The following is a 22645-nucleotide window of genomic DNA, read 5'->3' as shown; positions in this document are numbered from 1 at the left end:
CTCAGCAGCTCACCATCGAGCCATCTGAGTGCTTGCTTCCTTATCCTCCACAGTGGAGCCCAGGGGTGCCTCTCCCACCCCCAGCATGCACAGGCCCCAAAGCCCCTCACCTGTCTCTGCCCCCTTATGCAGGTGGGCACACTCACTCTAGCATCCAGAACGGTCACCTTGCCTGTGGAGAAAAAAAAAAAGATGTCAGCCACGCACTTACTGGGCTCCAGCTATGTGCCAGGCACTGGGACATGGGACGAACAGCCAGAGACAGCCCAGCCGCTATGATGCTTCCACTCTATTGGGCGAGGCCGACAATGTACAGCGTTGGGTTGTGATAAGGCACGGAGAGATGACAATTAAGCAGAGACCTGAATGAAGTCCAGATGAAATCCTGGAATGGGAAAGCATTTGGGACAGCAGAAAGAGCCAGTGCAAAGGTCCCCAGCTCTCAGCCAGGAATCATCAGACTACAGAGGAGACTGAACAGTCACACCTGGTACTTTACAACCCGGTTCTACAACATACATTGCCTTGCCTCGTGCTCAACAGTTAACCACAACAATGTTAAATGCTATTATCAGTGCCTGTGTTTCAGATGAGGAAACCGAGGAACAGAAAGTTACACTTGCACACACTGTGTTTACCCAGTGTGATGAATAGCACAGGCGCTTTCTTCCACACCATCCCATCCAGTTCTCCTAACAACCCTGGAAGGGGAGCACCCGCCTGCGGGAGGAGGCAGGCTCTGGGGCAGAGGATATTGCCCAAGTCACATGGCTACTTCACAAAGCACACCAGACAGGCCTAGATTTTCCCACTCCTCTGCACACACCCAAGCTTCACTGTAAGCTCCACAGTAAAACAGACATTTAAGCTCCGTACAGCCCTAGGGCTCCCTGGAGGCTAGAAACTTGGGCTAGAAATCTGACACTAATGAATCTCTTTTCTCTTGTTCTCACTTGTAAAACAGGGATAAGAACACTTAGCCCAAAGGGTTGTTGGAGGACAAAATGAGATAATATATGTAGAGTGTCTGGCGTGAATTCCATAAATGGAGACTTTTCATATCATCACCTGCTGACAGAGGCACAGTGCAAAGCTATGGGGTTGTTGTGGAGCCTGCTGCTACCTTGTCCATTCACACAGAGGCCGACTCCGAGTCCCAGGGCCCTTACCCAGGGGTCTCCGCTATAGGGGCACCTGAAGATCTCAGAATGCTGCTCTGCCCACCCTGCCCTCAGAGGCCTCCTCTCCAACTCCTCCCAGCCGGCCCTCCAGCCCCAGGGCCAGCCTTGCCTTCCCTCTTCTCTTCTATACCCCAGAAAGAGAAGCAGCTGGATGTTTGGGGGCTGGGATTACAGTGAAAAGAGAGAATGCTTCTTCGTGTGTGTGTGTGTGTGTGTGTGTGGACACAACAGTGGGAAGGGGACTTCTGAAAACACTTGGAGGAAAAGGAAGACCTGTTTAATACTGATTTTTTATATTTTTTTAAGAGACAGGGTCTCACCTCACTGCCCAGGCTGGAGTTCAGTGGCACGTTCATAGCTCACTGCATCCTTGGCCTCCTGGGCTCAAGTGATCTCCTGCCTTAGCCTCCCAAGTGGCTGGGATGAGAGGCACGAGTCACTGTGCCTGGCCTCTAATGCTTATTGTTAATACTGTATAATAATCTGAAGTTTTTTATTTTAACATCATAAAAATGTATCATATTTAACTTGGTTTGCTCATAACATTATCACGTTTGATAGACTTAGAAATATACAGGCCTGGAAAAAAAATGAAAAATATTTAAGAATTATCCTCCTTCCCACACTCAAATGGGGTGAAACCCAGAATGTCTCAGGTCACCTCCGGCATCTGACCAGTGCCACCCTCACCCACAACTCTGGTCTCTGGGCCACTGTCCTCCCACTGCCTGCAGCAACCTACCCATCGGTCCCCAGCGTGTCCCTCAATCCCCTCACCATCAGAGGGGCTAGGGTGTGGCTGAGGTATGCTGTGGAGGAAGAGAAAAAAGTTGGGAGGGTGAGGGAAAGGAATGGGATGAAGAAGGCAGCATTCGGGGTCTGGAAAAGGATAACGCTAAGGACCGGGAAACCCTAAGATTTGTGTTCTTCACAAGAAAGCAACAACGAAACAATGTAGAGTATCTTTTCCCAAAATAATAAAAAAGCATCCAGGTTAAGAGCAAGGCCAGGCTGTGAGGACTGGCTGCGGACTCTCTATGTGTGCACGCAGTGGTTTTCTGTGTTGAGGAGCATGGAGACCCCACACACTCCACAAAGCCAGGCATGGCCCCGATCCACAGCTGAGCCCCTGTGAATCCCAGGCCAGGAGGCCCGAGTCCCACTGAGAATGGGGGAGACCCTCCGATTTATGAGCCAGCCAGTGGTCACAGTTCTTCTTCTCAGTGTGCCCCAGCTGGAGTGGGGCTAGGACTCAGCCCCTCTTTGGGAGAAATACTTTCTGGCCTCACAGCGAGGGGGTCTGGGGTCAGCCCAGGATGAGGGGGCCTCCTCTGCATCTGCAGGGCCGTCACAGTGGAGGGCAGGAAGCTGTCACGGGGAAGAGACCTGCAGGAAAGCTTGGTGGTGGGGAGGAGCACGGGCCATGAGAGTCGGCCCAGAGTCTGAGTTCAAGATTTCTAAAGAAAACTTCCTGCGTCCTTACCCTTCTCTAGGGAAGGTCAAGATCCAGAGAGAGACCACCATCACCAGCTCCAAATCGAAGCCAAGTCAGGAATGTGGCCCTCTGGAGTCTGGGCTTTCTGCCTGCCTCTCATGGGGGATGCCTGCCCAGGCAGGCTTCGCAGTGGTGGTCCCTGCTGCCTCCCCAGGGGCTGAGCACCGCCTCCTCCCTCAGGACCCACAGCTCCTGCTCACAGCCATGAGCTCAGCCCGACCTGGGGCAGGGAAAACCCCAGGCTTCGGGTTTTTGGAATGGCTCTGGTTTCAGACATTCCTCTGGTGGCCCCAACACGTCTGGGACGCTGGGTCTGGACACACAGTGCTGGCCAGGCAGGGTCTGGGAACTCTAACTTGAACTGGAGGCTTCTCCCACCGGAATTGCCAGCGGAGGCCCCTCCACCCACAAAGGCCTGATTCTGAGGGAGGTGACCTCAGTGCAGGGGGAGGGAGAGAAGGAGGGGGGAGAAGAGCGGAGTCCTCTCTGGCTCGTCCTTCAGAGGGGGTGGGGAGGGGGCCAGTTTTCAGGCAGCCAGGGCCGAGGAAGGAGGAAACTTGCTCAGGGGTCTCTGGGTAACCTGGGCGACCACCATCTCTTCAGCCAAGTCAGTCACGGAGGGCCCCAGCTCTCCCTTCCCCCTTAAAGCCAGGAGGGGACAGGGGCTTTCAGGGCCTCCAAAGAGATCTTACTGTCCTGGCCTTTCAGTTAGCCAGATCAGAAGGGGTCTGTGGCTCCTACCTCCTCTCCAGCAGGGCACAGGCAAGACCCCTCCCTGAACAGAGACCAGGCATGGGAGGAAGGGGCTGGAGAGGCAGGCGGCAGCAAGCCTGTCCTCATTCCCTCACCCCGGCCCTTAGCCAAGGCCTCCTGGCCCCTGGTGAGCCCCTCACTCACCAGCTGTTCCCCCCAGAGTCCTCTAGGGAGAGAAGCCAGGGACCAGGAGTGGGGGAGGGTGGGCAGCTGTAGGAAGGCAGAGATGGAGAACTCACTTAATCACAGAATCACCCGTAACACCAACCGCTTCCCTCCGCACCCTCCCCAGCTGCTTTCTGGAATCCCTCTTACCCTCCCAGCCCTTTTACCAGTCACACCCAAGAATCCACTTGTAAACAGCAACTTCTGTCCCCACAGCAAACACCTTTTCCAGCCAAGATCAGCCCTGGGCTGCTGAGGAGTGTGGGGAGGGACAGGAGGACTGAGGCCTGGCTCCCAGGGCACTTCTAGCCTGAAAGGGGCCACTTAATCCCTGACCCAAAGCATCTTTCAGCCCTGAGAATTCCAACTGGTCTCCTCCCCCTTCAGGGTAAGAGGGCAGACAAGAATTTCCTTCCCTCCTCCTGACAACTGGTACTGGAGACACAATAGCCCTTCTGAGAGGCATCTGTCTTGGAAGGGGCCCCCTACATCCCCCCAGCTTCCTTTTCACAGGCACTCCAAGCACCTCAACCACCATGGTGTGGGTTCTTCCAAACCAGCTGCAGGATAGGTCCTCGGCCCTTCCAGGAAGGGAAGAAGGAAGGGCAGTCGTGTTATGAGCCCCAAAGGCTTCCAGATTTCAACATCCCTCATCTCCCCTCCCTCAGAGCCCTCCTGCTCCCTGTCCACAGCATAACCCAGTAACAAAACTAGCAGCTGCTGGGGGTGGGGGGAGGGAAGGAGGTGGGGAGAGGGAAGGGGTGCCGACACAATGGGTTTATTTATAGGACCACACACCAGGGGCTCTGCAGCCAAGTGGCCCAGGCCCCACTCCCAAAAGTCCAGCCCAGGCCGTCCTAGCCCAGCCGAGGGTACTGGAAACAGCCTTAGACCGGAAGGCAGAAGAGTCTAGCATGGAGTCCGGTTCGAACTCTGCAATTAACTTACATGCTGTGTGACTAGGCAAATCATTCCGTCTCCCCGAGATGAGTTTCTTCACGCCAAGTGGTGGTTGTTCTGCCACAGTGGTTCCCACAGTGGGGCCTAGGCACCCTGTGGCCCTCTCCAGGGGTCTGTAAGGTCAAAGCTGTTTTCCTAATAATACTACTAAGACACTATCTGCCTTTATTACTCTCATTCTCTCCTGTGTACAGTGGCATTTTCCAGATACTATGCTGTGTGATACCGCAAAAGATTGAATACCGAAGCAGACAGGAGAAGCCAGCTTCCTTCTATTAAGTCAGACAGAAGAAATTTGCAAAAATAGAGAACAATGACTTATTATTATTTGTGTTTTTGGAACATATACAATTAAATTTTTAAATAAAATATGTTAACATGTGATGGGCTTATTGCTATTTTTAAACAAATTAATTAAATAACTGTAAGTATAACATTTATAAACAAAAGCTCTTCGGGGTCCTCAAGTTTTAAGCGTATAGAAGGGTCCTCAGACCAAAAAGTTGGAGTCGTTTTTCTAGAACAGTGCTGTCCAGTAGAACTTTCTGTAATAATGAACATGCTTAGTCTGTACTATCCAACGTGGAAGCTATCTATTAGCTACACCTGGCTGCCGAACACTTGAAATGTGGCTAGTCCAACTGAGGAACTGAATTTTACATTTAATTTTAGATAGCCACATGCGAGCTCAAGAAGCTCCCTGGGATTCCTCAACTTGCGTATTCTAGGACAATGCTTCTTTCCACAAGGAGTGGGTGTTGCAAAGGGACTGCTGTCCCCAGGCTTGTGCTTACGCTCTCTCTCACTCTCTTCCCCACCACAGAAGGCCAGCTCAGCCCCACTGTCAGTCCAGCCTGGCAATCCTGCCCGGCTCAAGTAAGAGAGCTGCTCTCTCATTCTGTGCCATGAGTAGCACACACCCTCTCCACTCTCCTATAACTTCTGGCTTACCACCCTCCTGTTTCCCCAGAGGATTAAAGCCAGCAGAGGGAAACCCCCTCACACCTCCTGCCGCCACCCTCCCATCCCCCTCGGAACCCTCCCCACCTCCTCATCCACTATTACAGCAGATGAGTTGCCTGCTCCCGCGCAAAGCCAGTCCTGCTTGTCCCAGACTTTCCCCATTTACGTCTTCAGTATCTACCTCCTGAAGACAGCTTTCTCATCTGCCCTTTAAAACTTAAAATCTTTAAATCTTAAAAACAATCTTCTCGTTGGGCACAGTGGCTCACACCTGTAGTCCCAGCTACTTGGGAAGCTGAGGTGGGAGGATCACTTGAGGGACTCCGAGGCTGCAGCGAGCTATGACCCGGCTACTGCTGCACTCCAGCCTGGGCGACAAAGAGGGACCCTTTTTATTCTCTTAAACAAACAAAAACAACAATCTTTGCTTGACATTTTCCCAGATACTGCCAAATTTCAAAAAATACTCTAGATACTTCAAAGCCAAACTTCTCAAAAAACAAAAAAGAAAATCCCAAAACCATCTTCTCATTCTTCCCTTAACCTGGTCCGACTTCAGTGGTAACCACCACGATGCTAAATCCAAACAATATTTTTCAGTCCTCATTGCCGTCGCAGGTATAAGACCTCTGTGACCACTTCCTCCTGGACTTTTTAAGCTTTGAGACCGTCCATGTCTCACACAATTCACCCACTCAAAGTGTACAATTCAGTGGTTCTTAGTATACTCAGAGATACGTGCAATCATCAACATGGTTAATTTTAGAACACTTTTATTAGCTTTTATTGTTCCTTTCCTTAACACTGCCCCCTCCCCACCCAGTCACAGGCAACCACTCATCTATTTTCTGTCTCTATTGAGTTCCCTATTCTGGACATTTCATGTGAATTCAATCATATCATTGGTGCCTTTTACGACTGGCTTCTTTCACTTTGCATGATGTTTTCAAGGTTCATCCATGTTGTTGCACGTATCAGTAGTCCATTCTTTTTGTTTTGTTTTCATCTTTTTTTTTTTTTCAGACAGAGTTTCACTCTTGTTGCCCAGGCTGGAGTGCAGTGGCGTGATCTTGGCTCACTGTAACCTCCGCCGCTCAGGTTCAAGCAATTCTCCTGCCTCAGCCTCCTGAGTAGATGGGACTACAGGCGCCCGCCACCACACCTGGCTAATTTTTGTATTTTTAGTAGAGACGGGGTTTCACCATGTTGTCCAGGCTGATCTCGAACTCCTGACCTCAGGTGATCTTCCTTGGCCTCCCAAAGTGCTGGGATTACAGGCATGAGCCACCACACCCAGCCTCCATTCCTTTGTATGGGTGAACAGTGCTCCACTGTATGGGCCAGCCACAGTTTATCCATCCCTTCTACTGATGAACATTTGGCTTGTTTTCACTTTTTAGCTATTATGAATATTGCTATGATCATTTATGTAGTTATCCCTTGGCATCCCCAGGGGATTGGATCTAGGTCCCTTGCAAAAACCAAAATCTGAGGATGCTCAAGTCCCTTATATAAAAAATGGTACAGTATTTGCATAAAACCTAAACACTTCCTCTGGTATACTTTATAAATCATCTCCAGGCTTCTTATAATATCTAATACAGTGTAAATGCTATGTAAATAGTTGTTACTGTATTATTGTATTGTATTATTTTTATTTTATTGTTATTTTTTAATTGATTTTTCCCCCAAATATTTTTGGCCCACAGTTGGTTGGACCCTGCAAATGTGGATCACTACACAAGTTTTTCTATAGATGTATGTTTTCCTTTCTCTTGAGTATATACTTAGGAGTAGAATTGCTGGGTTATATAATAACTGCAGGTTTAATCATTTGAGGAACTGTCAGATTGTTGTCCAGAGCAGGTGTACCATTTTATAATACCACCAGCAATGTATGAGGGTTCCGATTTCTCCATACCGTCACCACTTATTATTTGATCTGCTGATTCCAGCCACCCAGTAAGTGTGAAGTGAGATTTTATTGTGGTTTGAGTTTGTACCTCCCTGATGACTAATGATGTTAAGCATCTTTGCATGTGCTTATTGGCCATTTGTATCTCTTCCTTGGAGAAATGTTTTTCAAATTTTTGCTGATTTTTAAATTGGGGATTGTGTCTTTTTATTATCTAATTGTGAGAATTCTTTATTTTTATTTTTTATTTTTTTTGAGATGGAGTCTCACTCTGTCGCTCAGGCTGGAGTGCAGTGGCGCGATTTCAGCTCACTGCTGCCTCCACCTCCTGGGTTCAAGCAGTTCTCCTGTCTCAGCCGTCCGAGTACCTGGGATTACAGGCATGTGCCACCACACTTGACTAATTTTTGTATTTTTAGTAGAGATGGGGTTTCACCATGTTGGCCAGGCTGGTCTCCAACTCCTGGCCTCAAGTGATCTGCCCGCCTCGGCCTCCCAAAGTGCTGGGATTACAGGCATGAGACACTGCGCCTGGCCTACATTTTTTTTTTAAGAGACAAGATCTGGCTCTATCACTTAGGCCGGAGTGCACTGCCACAGTCATAGTTTACTGTAACTTCAGACTCCTAGGCTCAAGTGGTCCTCCCACTTCAGCCTCCCAAGTAACTAGGACTACCACAGCTGGCTAATTTTAAAATTTTTTGTAAAGACAGGGTCTTGCCATACTGCCCAGGCTGATCTTGAACTCCTCCTAGTGATCCTCCTGCCTTGGCCTCCCAAAGCACTGGGATTACAGGGATGAGCAACTTTGCCCAGCCTAGTTTTCAGAATTCTTTACATATTCTAGATACAAGTCCTTTATTTTATATTTATATATATATATATGATTTGAAAATATTTTCTTCCGGCTGGGTGTGGTGGCTCAAGCCTGTAATCCCAGCGCTTTGGGAGGCCGAAGTGGGCGGATCACGAGGTCAGAAGTTCGAGACCAGCCTGGCCAACATAGTGAAAGCCCGTCTCTACTAAAAATACAAAAAATTAGCTGGGTGTGGTGGTGTGCGCCTGTAATCCCAGCTATTCGGGAGGCTGAGGCAGGAGAACCGTGTGAACCCGGGAGGTGGAGGTTGCAGTGAGCCGAGATAGTGCCATTGCACTCCAGCCTGGGCGACAGTGTGAGACACCGTCTCAAAAAAAAAAAAAAAAAGAAGAAGAAAGTATTTTCTTCCATTCTGTGGGCTGTCTTTTCACTTTCTTGAGGGTATCCACTTCTTCCTGGATGACTTTTCCCTTGCCTATTACATTCCCCTGCTCCTCCCACCCCTCTTCCACCTCTTCTTCTGTGTAACTATGTGTTACTTTATGTATAAATACATACTTAAAAAAAAAGGCATAGTAGCACGTTCTCATGGTTCCACATCTTTCTTTAGCAGAACAATTTTTAGAAAATGAAACTATAGCCTTTATATGGATCTTATCAGTTTTTCTATCAATATTCTGTTCCAAGATCCAATCCAGGATTCCACAGGGTACTTGGTCACCCAGTCTCCTTAGTGTCTACAATTCATGACAATCCCTCGACCTTTCCTTACCTTTCATCATCGTAACACTTCTGAAGGGACTGGTCAACATTTTGGAGAATGTCCTCCAATTTGGGTTGTTTGATGTTCTCACTGATTAGACTGAGGTTATATGCTTTGAGAAGAATACCACGGAGGTGATATGCCTTCCCCAGGGCATTATATCTGAGGACACACATGATATCAAGGTTTCTTGTTCCTGGTGATGTTTTAACCTCATCACTTGGTTAGGCAGTATCTATTAATTGGTTTCTCCATTATAAAGTCACTATTTTTCCTTTGGTAATTAAATATTTTTGGGGGCAATACTTTGGACTATGTAAATATCCTGTTTCTCCTTAAATTTTCACCCAGCAATTTTTTTACCAAAATCAGTGGATCTTGCTTGTAGCAATTACTATGGTGCTCTAAAACATAATTTTCAATTTCTTATCTTCCTTCTATATTTATTAATTGCAAGTTTTCTATAAGGAATAATTGTCCCTTCATCCCATTTAATCATGTATTTATATTGGTATGGATGAACTGGATATTTATTTTAATCTTTGGGTTATAATCCAATAATATTATCACATTTCATTGCTCAAATTCCAGCTATGGCCATTGGCCACTGAGAATCTTTCAGGTTGGGTCCTTCTTTCAACATGCTTCCTTTTCTTTTTAAGACAAGTCTTGCCCTGTTGCCCAGGCTGGAGTGCAATGGCGTGATCTTGGCTCAAGCGATTCTCATGCCTCAGCCTCCTGAGTAGCTGGGACCACAGGTGTGTGCTGCTACACCTGGTTAATTTTTATATTTTTAGTAGAGATGGGGTTTCACCACGTTGGCCAGGCTGGTTTCGAACTCCTGACCTCAAGAGCTCCACCCACCTGGGCCTCCCAAAGTGCTGGGATTACAGGCGTAAGTCACCACACCCGGCCAGTGCTTCCTTTTTTTTTTTTTTTTTTTTTTTTTTTTAAGCACTCTCTTGCCATAAGATGTTCCTGGCTTATCTTGTATTTTCCTTGCCACAAACACTTTTCCAAGGAGCTCCACCATAGCAACCTTCTAAAACTATAAATCTGATGGTGTTCTTCCCACTTCAAATCTTCCCACGACCTCCTACTGCTTTTGGGAACGACCAAAGCCCTCAACACAACCCTCAAAGCTCTGCCTTTGTCTGGCCCCAGAGCAACTCTTTGGACAAGCTTTCCTGGACTCGTGCAGCCTCATTGTTCTGTCTTCTACAAGTGCCTCCTGCAAGATCAGTATTTCCAAATGCAATGCATTGTGTTCTTGAACATTCCCTGTGAAGAGGAGGGGACTCCCTATACTGTTAGAAGGGGAGCTCCCCGAGGAGAGGCCCTTCCTTGTATTTCTGCACTCCCTGCCACGCCCTCTGCCAGTGTACCACTCCTACCAACCAGACCAGGCCCTGAGCCACCCTGCCCCCTGCAGAACTGGTGATCTCCTTTCCTTCTCATCAGAAAGAAGGTTAGAAAGAAGGGACAGCTAAGAACATACATGGGCTCATCAGGTTCCCCAAAAGACCCCTAACTATCCTCCATCAAATGGCTCTTAGGGCCCATAGGACAAACCATACTGAGGGTGAGGAAGGGACATTTTCAGGTTTGTCTCTGACCCTTTCAAAGTTCTCAACCCTCTCAAAAAAAAAAAAAAAAAAAAAAAGGCTGGACGCGGTGGCTCACACCTGTAATCCCAGCACTTTGGGAGGCCAAGGTGGGTGGATTACGAGGTCAGGAGTTCGAGTCCAGCCTGATCAACATGGTGAAACCCTGTCTTTACTAAAAATACAAAAATTAGCCAGGCATGGTGGCACGCGCCTGTGATCCAGCTACTTGGGAGGCTGAGGCAGAAGAATTGCTTGAACCTGAGAGGCTGAGGTTGTAGTGAGCTGAAATCGCGCCACTGTACTCCAGCCTGGGTGACAGAGTGAGAGTCTGTCTCATAAAAAAAAAAAAAAAAGTTCTCAACCCAATCTTAGACCGCAGTGACTCTCTCTGGCAAATAGTACTAACCTATTCATTCTACAGATATTTCTGAACCGACAAACTTACTAGGAAATGCAATGCTTGGGTATATAGCTGGGGGCAATTCAGAGAAGGGTCAGCTCTTGGGCTTCTTGGAGCTTTCAGTCTATAGGGGACATAAGACATGCAAGAAAAAAAAATCAGTAGCCTTTCTATATGTTAACAATGAACTACCTAAAAAAGTACAAAATAGTAAAATATTGGGAATAAGTTTAACCAAGGAGGTGAAGGATCTCTACACTAAAAACTATAAAACACTGATAAAAGAAATTGACATGAATAACTGGAAAGATGTCCCATGTTCAGGGATTGGAAGAATTAATATTTTTTAAATGTCCATAAATACCCAAAGCAATCTACAGATTCAATGCAATCCCTATCAAGATATCAATTATATTTTTCATAGAAATAGGAAAAAAAATCCTAAAACTCATATGGAACCATAAAAGACCCCAAATAGCCAAAGCAATACATCTCACAAAAGAATTACTTTGATAGAGTAAACAATAGAGGTTAAAATCCTCTTATTTCTAGAATATAGGAATTGAACCTACCCCTGAGAATCCAAAATTCTCCATGCTACCTATCACACCACATCCTAGAGTAAAGCCAGGTAAATAAGCTGAGCAAAAGTTTGTTCTTGAGCAAAAGAACAAACTTGGAGGCATTACACTAACTGATTTGAAGAACCTACTACAAAGCTATAGTAATCAAAATAGCATGGTACTGGCATAAAAACAGATACTAGATGAATGGTTCAGAATAGAGAGACCAGAAATAAATCCACATGTTTACAGTTAATTGATTGCTGACAAAGATGCCAAGAACATACAACAGGGAAAAGACAGTCTCCTTAGTAACTAGTGTTGAGAAAACTGGATATTCACATGCAGAAGACTGAAATTAGATTAGACCCTCATCTCACACCATATATAAAAATCAACTCAAAATGGATTAAAAACTTAAACCTGGCTGGGCGCAGTGCTCATGCCTATCATCCCAGCACTTTGGGAGGCCAAGGCAGGCAGATCACATGAGGTCAGGAGTTTGAGACCAGCCTGGGCAACATGGTGAAACCTCATCTCTACTAAAAATACAAAAATTAGCTGGGTGTGGTGGCTCATGCCTGTAATTCCAGCTACTTGGGAGGCAGAGGCACAGGAATCTCTTGAACCCAGGAGGTAGTGGAGGTTGTAGTAAGCCGAGATCGCGCTGCTGCACTCTGGCCTGGGTGACACAGCAAGGCTGTGTCTTGGAAAAACAAAAACAAAAAAACCTTAAACCTGACCAGAAACTGTAAAACTACTAGGAGAAAATAAAATACAGGGTAAAAACTCCATGACATTGGTCTGGGCAATGACTTTTTGGATATGACCCCAAAAGCACAGGCAACAAAGGGGATTACATCAAACTAAAAAGCTTCTGCAGAGCAAAGGAAACAGCAGATTAAAGAGACAATCTACAGAATAGGAGAAAATGTTTGTAAACCACACATCTCATTCACTCAGGCTGGAGTGCAGGCTGGTTGCAGTGGTGCAATCATGGCTCACTGCAACCTCAAACTCCTGGGCTCAGCTGATCCTCCCACCTCAGCCTCCTGAGTAGCTGGGACTACAGGCATGCATCACCACGCCCAACTAATTTTTTGGATTTTTTTTGTAGAGACAGACTTTCACCATGTTGCCCAGGCTGGTCTCGAACTCCTGGGCTCAAGCAATCTGCCTGCCTCACCCTCCCAAAGTGCTGGGATTACAGGCAATGAGCCACTGTGCAGAGCCTGACATTTCTTAAAAGACAGACAAATGGCCAGTGGGTATACGAAAAAATGCTCGATATCACGAATCATCAGGGAAATGTAAATTTAAACCACAATGAGATATTACCTCATACATTTAGAATATTATAAAAAAGACAAATAAGTGTTGGCAAGGATGTGGAGAAAAGGGAACCCTTGTACACCATTGGAGGGAATATAAATTAGTATAGCCACTATGGTAAATAGTATGGAAGTTTCTCAAAAAACTTAAAATAGGCCAGACCCAGTGGCTCACACCTATAATCTTAACACTTTGGGAGGCCAAGGCAGGAGGATCACTTGAGGTCAGGAGTTCAAGACCAGCCTAGACAACACAACAAGACCTTGTATTTAAAAAAAAAAAAAAAAAAAAAGGCCGGGTGCAGTGGCTCGTGCCTGTAATCCCAGCACTTTGGGAGGCCGAGGTGGGCAGATCACGAGGTCAGGAGATCGAGACCATCCCATCTCTATTAAAACTACAAAAAATTAGCCGGGCGTGGTGGTGGGCACCTGTAGTCCCAGCTACCTGGGAGGCCGAGGCGGGAGAATAGCTTGAACCTGGGAGACGGAGCTCACAGTGAGCTGAGATTGCGCCACTGCACTCCAGCCTGGGCAACGGTGCAAGACTCTGCTTCAAAAAAAAAAAAAAAAAAATTAAAAACCCTTAAATAGAACTACCATTAAATCAGGATGTTGAAGAGATATCTGTACTCCCATGTTTATTCATTGTAGTCAAGATATGGAACCAACCTAAGTATCCATCAGTAGATGAATGGATAAAGAAAAGATGCTATATATACATAATAGGACACTATTCAGTCCTAAAAAGGGAGGAAATCCTGTCATTGGTAACAACGTGGATGAATCTGGAGAACATTATGTTACGTGAAATAAGCCAGGCCCAGACAAATACCACATGATCTCATATGTGGATTCTAAAAAGTTGAATGCATAGAAGCAGAGGATTGCTTGAGTCCAGGAGTTCAAGACCGGCCTGGGCAACATAGCAAGACTCTGCCTCAAGGGAAGAAAAGAAAACAGACATGTGGATAGGTAGCTGTACTATGAAGGAAGTTCCATAAGAGGAGTCTTTTGAAGAACTTTAAAAATCAGGAGAGAAATATTAAGCTAAAGCTGAAACCGTTTTTCAGAATTGGAGACATCAAGTGAACAGAAGGTAAAGACAGGTGGGGTTTACATAAAACCAAAAGGGAAGGGTGTCATTCCACACAGAAGGAAAGGCAGCAACAGAAGTGAGGAGGCAGAAACCTCTGGGTGTATATGGAACCAGAATGACTCAGTGCAGCTGGATCTAAGGACATTTGAAGGTGATGGTTTCCTGCTCCCCTGGCCCATGCCAATAACTAACTCCTCTCCTATCCCCTGGCCGAATTAGGGAGTTGGCATCTTTTCAATATCCTGGGCATAACCAGAGACACATGCTGGGCCCCACAGGAGGAACCAAGGCAGAGAGGCTCCTGGAGGTGATGGCAGAGCTGACCACTGAAACATCAGCTATTAGTATTTTCTCCCAGGTCTGAGACAATAGGGCCTGGGAGGCTGCACCTGCACGGGGAGGAGAGCTGGGCAGATACCCTTCCAGCTCCTAGTGCCCATCCCCCAAACTTTATCTCCTGGCCTTTTTGTTTGTTTGTTTTTTGAGATGGAGTTTTGCTCTGTCGCCCAGGCTGGAAGGCAGTGGCGTGATCTCGGCTCACTGCAACCTCCATCTCCCGGGTTCAAGCGATTCTCCTGCCTCAGCCTCCCGAGTAGCTGGGACTACAGGCGCGTGCCACCATGCCTGGCTAATTTTTGTATTTTTAGTAGAGACGGTGTTTCACCGTGTTAGCCAGGATGGTCTCGATCTCCTGACCTTGTGATCCACCCACCTTGGCCTCCCAAAGTGCTGGGATTACAGGCGTGAGCCACTGCACCCAGGCCCCCATCTCCTGGCTTCTTTCTACAAAAAGAATAGGCTCTGGCCAGCCAATATGCCTTCTGCACTCAAGCAACTCCAGTGCTCAGCTAGTGGGCACCATCCAGCCAGAGCCCAGAGGTGACACCCCAAGCTGTCAGCTCTACGCTGGGAGGAGAAAACAGCTCTGGTTCACCCACAAGCCCCCACTGGGCTCTGCTCTTGTTTGTGATCACAAACAGGAGTCAGGCTTTTGGGATTCTGCTCCTGAGATTCATGCAGCCAAACCGCGTGACCCTAGGTGAAGCTGGCACCCCTCTGGGCCTCAGTTTCCTTCCTGTAAAATGGGGGTGAGCCCTCTGACTCTGACTCCTCTCCCCTGCAGGGCACAGGAGAGAAGAATATCCCATCTAGAAAAGGACTGCAGCTGAGGAGCCAGGTCCCTTGTGCGGGGTAAGGGTGGGGTAAGGAGCTCGGCAGGGCCTTCAGGGATAAGCTGCTGGCTTTGATGCTGCCTTGCTCCTTCAAGGCCTGTAGGCTTTCCAGGAAAGCAGTGGGGGAGGAGAGAGGAAGGGACAGCAAAGCCAAGAGTTTTAGCCTTCTTCTAGCCTGGGGGACAGGAAGTGAGGTGCTGTCTACAGAGGAAGTGAGAAGCAAACCCCCATCCCCACCCCCCAACTTCCCCTCAGCCTGGAATGGAAAGAAAGGCTCCAGCTTCAGGAGCCTGCAGGCTCAGAGCTGGGGAAATAGAAGACGATGTGATGCAGGTGGGGGAAGAGAAATGATCAGCACCATCTGGCAGAGAAGGGGGTCTCCTGTCTTGGACACAATAAAACTCAAGGGGCCCAGGACATCCCACAGACTGCGGGAGTGGGGAGAAGAGAAGCCACTCAAGCCAAGTTGAGAAAGCCAGCATTCTAGGCCACGTGGTACCCACATCTGCAGTCCTGGCCTGACTCCTGCTCCCAGCATGTGTGCCATGTCATGCGCCTCGGCACGGGCCACCCCCAACACTAGGTGGGGCAGGTCCTCGGAGCACTTGCTCTTATAGCACATGTCCTTTCTTTGCAACCCTTATCACAGCTATAATTATAAAACTGTTAAATTACTTGATTAACGTGGACTTTTTTGATCACCACTGTATCCCTAGAGATTAGCACAGCATCCGGCACACAGTAAATTCTAAATAATCTGCTGGCTGAATGAACAGGCCGCTCATATAGCTTGAGAATTCCTCAGAGGCCGGTTTGACCTGAATCCTGGCATCTGAATGAAGTTTGGTATACAAAGGTGAAAGAACACTGCTCATGACTTGGGGCCAACTGGGAAACCCTGGGATGAGTGGTCAAGGCCAGTGCTATGGTCTGAATGTTTGTATCCCCCCAAATCCACATGTTGAAATCCTAATACCCAAGGTAATGCTATTGTGGGGCGGCGGGGCGGTGGTGCTGTGGGAGATAAATAGGTCATGGAGGTGGAACCCTCATGAATGGGATTAGTGCTCTTATGAAAAGAGGCCTGGTGAGATTCCTCACCCCTTCCACCATGTGAGGACACAATAAGAAGCCTCTGTCCAGGAATCAGAAAGCTGGCCCTCACCAGACACCAAATCTGCCCTTGCCTTCACCTTGGACTTCCCAGCCTCTAGAGCTGTGAGAAATAAATTTCTGTTGTTTCTAAGCTGCCTAGTTTATGGTATGTTGTTATAGCAGTTCAAACAGACTAAGACACCCAGAAACAGGAGAGCCGACATAGGCGGCAGGAGAAATCCAGGCACACCCAGGTACTGCTAATAGGTAAGGCAACAAATACAGTAGACATGCTATGCTGTATTTTGGGTAAGAATGAAAAAAAGAGTATATATTTGTGTGTATTTGGTATTGTGTAAGGAAACTCAAGGGATATACAAGAAATTAATAAATGATTATGGGGGAGAAAGCGATGGAGGTGGGAGTGAGATTTTTTTTTTTTTTTTTGAGACAGGGTCTCACTGTTGCCTAGGCTGGAGTGCAGTGGCTCAATCTCTGCTCACTGCAACCTCTGCCTCCTGGGTTCAAGCGATCCTCCCACCTCAGGCTCCCCAGTAGCTGGGACTACAGGTTCACACCACCACACCCAGCTAATTTTTATATTTTTTGGTAGAGATGAGGTTTCACCGTCTTAGTCAGGCTGGTCTTGAACTCCTGACCTCAAGTGATCCGCCCACCTTGGCCTCCCATAGTGCTGGGCACGAGCCACCGTGCCCAGCAGAGATTTCAATTTTCAAACTATATTTATAAAACCTGGTGAAAAAATAAAACTGCAAAAAATATTAGAAGGAATCCAACTACTCAACAAGTTGATTTCCAAAGCTCCTCCCAGCTGTGGCATCCAACCTCTTCCAGGCCCCTAGGACAAGGAAGCAGGTGAGGTGGCCGGTCAGATGAACGTGGGGGCTCCAATCCAGGGCTGCTGATGCCTTCACATCCTTTCTTCTCCAGCAATCTTGCCCTGGGTTAGCAGAGAGGCCCTCCTAACCCCAGGCTGTGGTGTGAGCATGGTAACACCACTATTCAGAAGTTGGTCAGGGGCACTTCCACTTGGGTAAAAGTTGGGTTTATTCTAGGTCCCTGGGAAGGGGGACAGTCTGGTCAGGGTCAGAGGCAGAGGGCAGGGGGAAGTTTGGGGCAAGTGGGGTAAATGACCCTGGAAGTGCCTGGTGCTGCTGTGGGCAGGTTCTGGGGGTGTCTGAACAGATCCTTGTACAGAAGGGCCGATTACAGCTCCCCCATCAAGCCAGCTGGGAGTGAGGTAAATCAGCCCCTGGGAACTGCAACTGCTGAGAACCCCAGAGCCACACTACGGGAGTTCCAGGGCCCCTCACAGCCCTGCCTAGAAAAACCTTGACCATTGGCCTACCCAGAGTGTCTAAGGGCAGGGGCAATTTCAGGCTGAACTACATGAGAGTGAGGAGACATGCAGACCACAGGTCCTAAGCAGCACCTGTCACTCAAGCCCTGCAGGCAACAGCAGGAGCAGCAGAATGGGGTCTTCTCTCCTTTAAGACATCTATACATTAAAAAAAAAAAAAAAAAGCATAGTGGATATTGGAGAATTCCCAGAGTTCAAGGACCAGCATAAGGTTCACAGTGCTGTGCCTGACTGGGCTCTTCTCAGCAGCTGCTGGGTTTTAGAAATCAGTAATAACAGCAACAATAATTCACCTTAATAACAGCCTGGCCTCTTTCATCTGCCTAACTCCCAGAGCTGGGAAAATGGTAATTATTGAGCAGATGCCACACCCCAGTGGTGATGCATGATTAATCCAGGAACACTGGCTGGGAAACTGAGGCCCAAGGAGAAGGATTTCCCCTCACAGAGAACTACAGACACAGGCGCCGAGGGCTGCTGGGCGGTGGGGGGTGAGGGTGCCAGTTCCATATCTGCAGTGTTTTGGGAAGGTGCTGAAGACAGGGGTACTCATTCCAGAGTCCTCCAGACTTGGGTTTGGGGAGAAGGTGAAGAAAGACCCAGATATGTGTCCCAAGCCCCCTCCTAGGCTGCAGCAGGGCCTGGTGAGTAGCCTTAGCTGGGAGTCAAGGCCTCTGTTCTTGAGCCCATGCCCCACCCTCCCAGAGTGTCACAAAGCAGGCTGACAGCTGCCTCAGGCACCTCCACATCTATACAGTATGCCCAGGCACCACAGGGTAAGTGAGTGCTCAGCCCTCCCAACAGCCCCACGCCACAGGCACAGTCCATGAAGTGGGAGTGGGGAGCACCTTACAGCCAGGTAGGCAGATCAGATCAAGAAGAGTCAAGAAATGGGGAAGACTGCTTCTTGGGGACCCCAGCCCATCTCTGAAGCCCCCTTGCATCCTTGGTATTGATCCTAAAATAAAGAGATCCTTCCTACAGCAAGGCCTGTCTGACCAGTGCCGTAGAAACCTGCAGAGGAGGTCCAGTTGGCGTCTGCCCTCCAAGAGGGCAGAGGACGGTGGGCAAAGCATCCTAAGAGACCAACGACCTTTTCCCACTGTGTCCCCGGAGGGAACCAGTAGAGACTCAAACTAGGAGGGAAGGGTAAACAAAGATGGAGGCATTGCATATGCAGGTCCATCCACGGCCTGCTGTGTGCCTGGTACTGTGACAGATGCCGGGACAGACAAAATCTAAGCTCCCAAGAAACCACAAGGGCCAAGACAGGCAGCAACCAATGACCTTAGCCTCCAACCCTCCAGGTCAGTGTCTGGGGGAAAATATTATGGGTCTTGTTCTCAGGGATTTGAAGCTGTTTTTCCTCGGCATGTTACAAAGCTGACCAGAGCCCCTGGGGGGTCCTGCGATAACACTCTGACTCTCCAAGGGCCCAGCTCTCTGCTATCTCAGGTTCAAGAACTGGCCCTCTCTGCCTTAAATCCAGCCAGGCTACCTCATGCATAAAACATTAACGCAGAATGGGACCATGTAAAACTACACAGCAGAATCAGGAGTCCTGCCTCTGACACTCACCACCGCATGAATCACTTCCCCCTCTGGACTTCAGTTTCCCCATTTTTAACATGAGGGCGTTGGACTAGACTGTCTCTAGGATTCCTTCCAGCCTATGCTCTGTGTTGTTTTGATGTAGTGGCAGATCCCAGATTGATTTACATAAATTTGCATGTTCAATCAGAAATCCCAAACTCCAAGTATAGAAAATCCAATCAGTCCATTAATGCAGCCAGACTGGGGCTCGGGGAACCTGCCAGGTTCGGGTGAGGGTTGTCGAAGGAGACAGTGAGAGCGGTGGTGAACTGGAGGAGGGGGCTGAGAAGCAGGGGCTAGAAAGGGCACTTGTTTTGAGAGATGCAGCTCTGGTGACTCAGGCATGATGGGGTCAGGGACCCCACTTCGGCTGTCAGGCAAGGGCCCTTTCTCTTCCTCCTTCTAACGGGGCCTCTGGCTGGCCAGCCTCAGAGCCACACCCCAAGAGGGAACAGCAGCTTCTGCCTAGTAACAGCTGCATCCTTCAGTCTGACAGTGACTCCAGCATTAGCCACTTTCTGGGAAACTGACCTCCCTGGGAGCTTCCATTATCCATTCCAACGGCTCACAGCGGTAAGGAAGGCTTCCTTGGGATTTAACCTAAACACCTCCTGCTGCAGCTTCACCTTCATAGGCAGCAGGGCCCAGGGCAGAGGGCTTCCCAGGCCCAGGAGAGCCAGCAGAGGGAAAAGTAACCCAGGGAGAATGTGCCCCTACATGAACAAACCCAGGGCTTCCTTAACCACCACCTCTCCTTCAACATTCCCCTTCACCTGGGAGACCGAGGATGAAAACAAACAAGAAGAACTTCAAGACCTCTGGCTCTTGGGCTGGAAAGCAAGTCCCAACCTGGAGAGCCCAACTCCTGAGAAGTCCTACCCTGGAGAGGGAAGGGGCTGGGAAAGGTGGGGTGGGGGCAGCTTCTCCTCACTGCTGCCACTGGCTGGTATAGCAGGGCCTGGGAGGCTGGCTGGGCTGGATGAGGGCGGTGGGGAAGAATCCTTAGCCCCTTGCCTGGGACCTGGGGGTGTGAGTACAGCAGTGAGGTGGGCAGGGCTGGGGGTGGGATGGGCAAAAGCAGTGGGGCCCTCCTTGCCCTCCTCCTATAAGAGGGCGGGTGGGTGAGTATGTTGTGCTCCCTGGCCCAGATCCTAAAACAAGTCCCAACAGCTGAGACGTAAACTGTCTCCTGGGAATCTGCTTACCCTGCTGGCCCTTGGCTGCCTCCTCCTCTCTCAGCTCCTCTTCAAAGGGCCAGGATATCTCAGCACAGGCGTGATGGGTGGGCCAAACCCAAGCCAGCAGGAGCAGGAGTTCATATCCCAAGGCACCAGGGGTGTGTGGGACAAGGTCTACTCTCAGGCTTAGAATAAGGGAACCTGTTCTCTCTACCCAGGGTTCTAATCCTAACTAATTGCAATTTAAAGCACACCCAACACTTTAGCTCCCTCTAAATGGAACCATTCTGCCAGAGGACCTTTCTCCCCTACAGATTCACCCATCAGTGGAACCATTCAATGTCAAAAAGTGGAAGGGAATATTAGAGCTATCTAGTCCAACTACTGAGATTTAAAGATGGGGAAACTGAGCCCCAGAGAGCAAACTGTCTTGGCCAAGGTCATACAGCAAGCTAGGAAAAGTAGGGACCAGAGCTTCTGACTCTGTCTTTATTGACACCCGCTTGCTCCCCAAACACTTAGGTCTTCACCGGCCTATCATGAAGATCCTTCTTCCCTGCCAACCACGGCACCTGCCCCTCCAGGTCCTCAGTCTCTTCGTGAGGGCCAGAGCTGGAGAAAGATGCTGGAGGGACGAAGCCACCTCATGCACAGACCATAGACTTTGAAAACAAGCTTGAACATGGGAATATCTCCCCGGAAAGGAATACACACGGTTTCTTTGGGATAGGAAACCCACTAATCCCAGGTTGTTTTTAGGAAGATGGGGGGACCAATTTGAGAAGTGAATTTTCCTATCACACAAGGAGTCTCAGAGAGCCAGATGGCGTAATATCTGCAAGGGAGGGTCTGCAACAAGGCAAATGGGCTATGTTCATTTTCCCCGAAAGTACTGACCACAAAACGGTTAGGCATTGACACTCTTTCTACTGCTCCCCAGGCCACCCCTGCCCGGGCCACTTCCTCTGGCTGACCATTGTGCTTAAGAAGGAGGACCCATGACAGACGCGGAGAAGTGGGAGGGAGGGATTGCCTCTACAGCCAGAGAACTCCTTAGCCCAAGACCCCCAGCTCCTCAGCAAGGCAGGCCTTTAAGAAGTAGCAGCTGGGCAGACTAGGTGGACTCAGCTGATCCAGCCCTGGGATGCCTGGAAAACCAGGCCTGTGGGAGGTGAGGGCCCTCTGTGCCCTTGGGGCCGTGCCAGGACTGGAGATAACGCGGGACCTTGGGCCCAGGACAGGGAGAGGGGAGCTAGGATCCGGGCAGCCGCTTTCTTAGTTGGGCTAAGCCAGGGAAGCGTCGGGCACAGATGAATTCTCTGCATTCTTCTGGCACCGCAGCCAGCACCCGGAGGGCCTTTTCTGCAGGCGCTGCCCTGTCCCTGCTCCCTGCCCAACCAACCCTTCTCCCTCCCTTAGCTTCTCTTCAGCGTGCAGCCCACCAGGTCCTTCCTCCTTCCCGCAGCCCCTCAAAGCCTTTGAAGGGGCTGTTCTCTAGGAGACCCGGTCTTTCCGCCTCTCCCCGCCTTCCCCAGGCCCTACCGCCCCAGGCCACGGGGAATGGGAAGGAGTGCGAAAGGGAGCCCCAGGCTCGTCTCCGCGCCTGCGCTTTGGGGAGAGAGCCCCTCCCTCCGCAATAACCCGGCACCGCTAAGCGGCACCCGGACGGTGGGATGCGGGTTGGGTGGGGTGAGCAGCTGGGGCAAGGTCAGTGCTTTCAAAGAGGGAGGGGAGCCCGGCCCCCGGAACATCCCCCACTCCCGAAAGTTTCCCTTCCGGGGCCACGGAGTGTGCGCGAGGATGGCGCGGGGGGCGGGAGGGGGTGGGGTGGGGGTGCACAGAGTCGCAGCCGGACCCCCGAGGAGGGTGCGGCTGGAGGGAGGGACGGAGGGGCGGGCAGCAGGGTTTGGGCAGGAAGCCGCGACGCCCTCTCCGACCCTGTACTGCCACGAGAGCCGTACCCTCCACACCCCACTCACCCCGGCCCGGAGCTACAGATCGCCCCCCCGCACTCGCCGCCCTTTCAATCCCAAGTAGACCCAGAACTCACCGAAATCAGGTGTTGAGCTGGGCCAGGGCAGGCCGGATCCGCCAGGTCCATGGCCGCGGCTTGGGGGCGGGGGGCAGAGAAAGGGGGGTGCCGGAGCCGCCTCCTGATGTCAAGGCTTTAAAGGGGCCGGGGAGCCCCGCCCCTGGCTCTGACCCCGCCTCCCTCCT

At 49.6% G+C, this 22645-nt stretch overlaps 1 protein-coding gene across 3 annotated transcripts in view; it reads right to left on the bottom strand.

The window, feature by feature from the left end:
* NCKAP5L (NCK associated protein 5 like) overlaps positions 1-22621 on the bottom strand; it is a 37350-nt gene extending 14729 nt beyond the window's left edge. The window contains exons 1-2 of one of the 3 annotated variants that reach the window (XM_003313708.6): positions 22479-22621; positions 111-172 (exon numbers count right to left, since the gene is read on the bottom strand). The gene's annotated coding sequence lies outside the window, so the exon portion shown is untranslated. The remainder of the gene's footprint in view (positions 1-110; positions 173-22478) is intronic. The other 2 variants (XM_016923449.3, XM_063786694.1) reach the window with 2 other exon arrangements.
* Positions 22622-22645: the final 24 nt, after the last annotated feature.

This window comes from Pan troglodytes, chromosome 10 (assembly GCF_028858775.2).
Source record: "Pan troglodytes isolate AG18354 chromosome 10, NHGRI_mPanTro3-v2.0_pri, whole genome shotgun sequence".
NCBI lineage: Eukaryota > Metazoa > Chordata > Mammalia > Primates > Hominidae > Pan > Pan troglodytes.
This window is presented reverse-complemented; position numbering and strand designations above follow the sequence as displayed.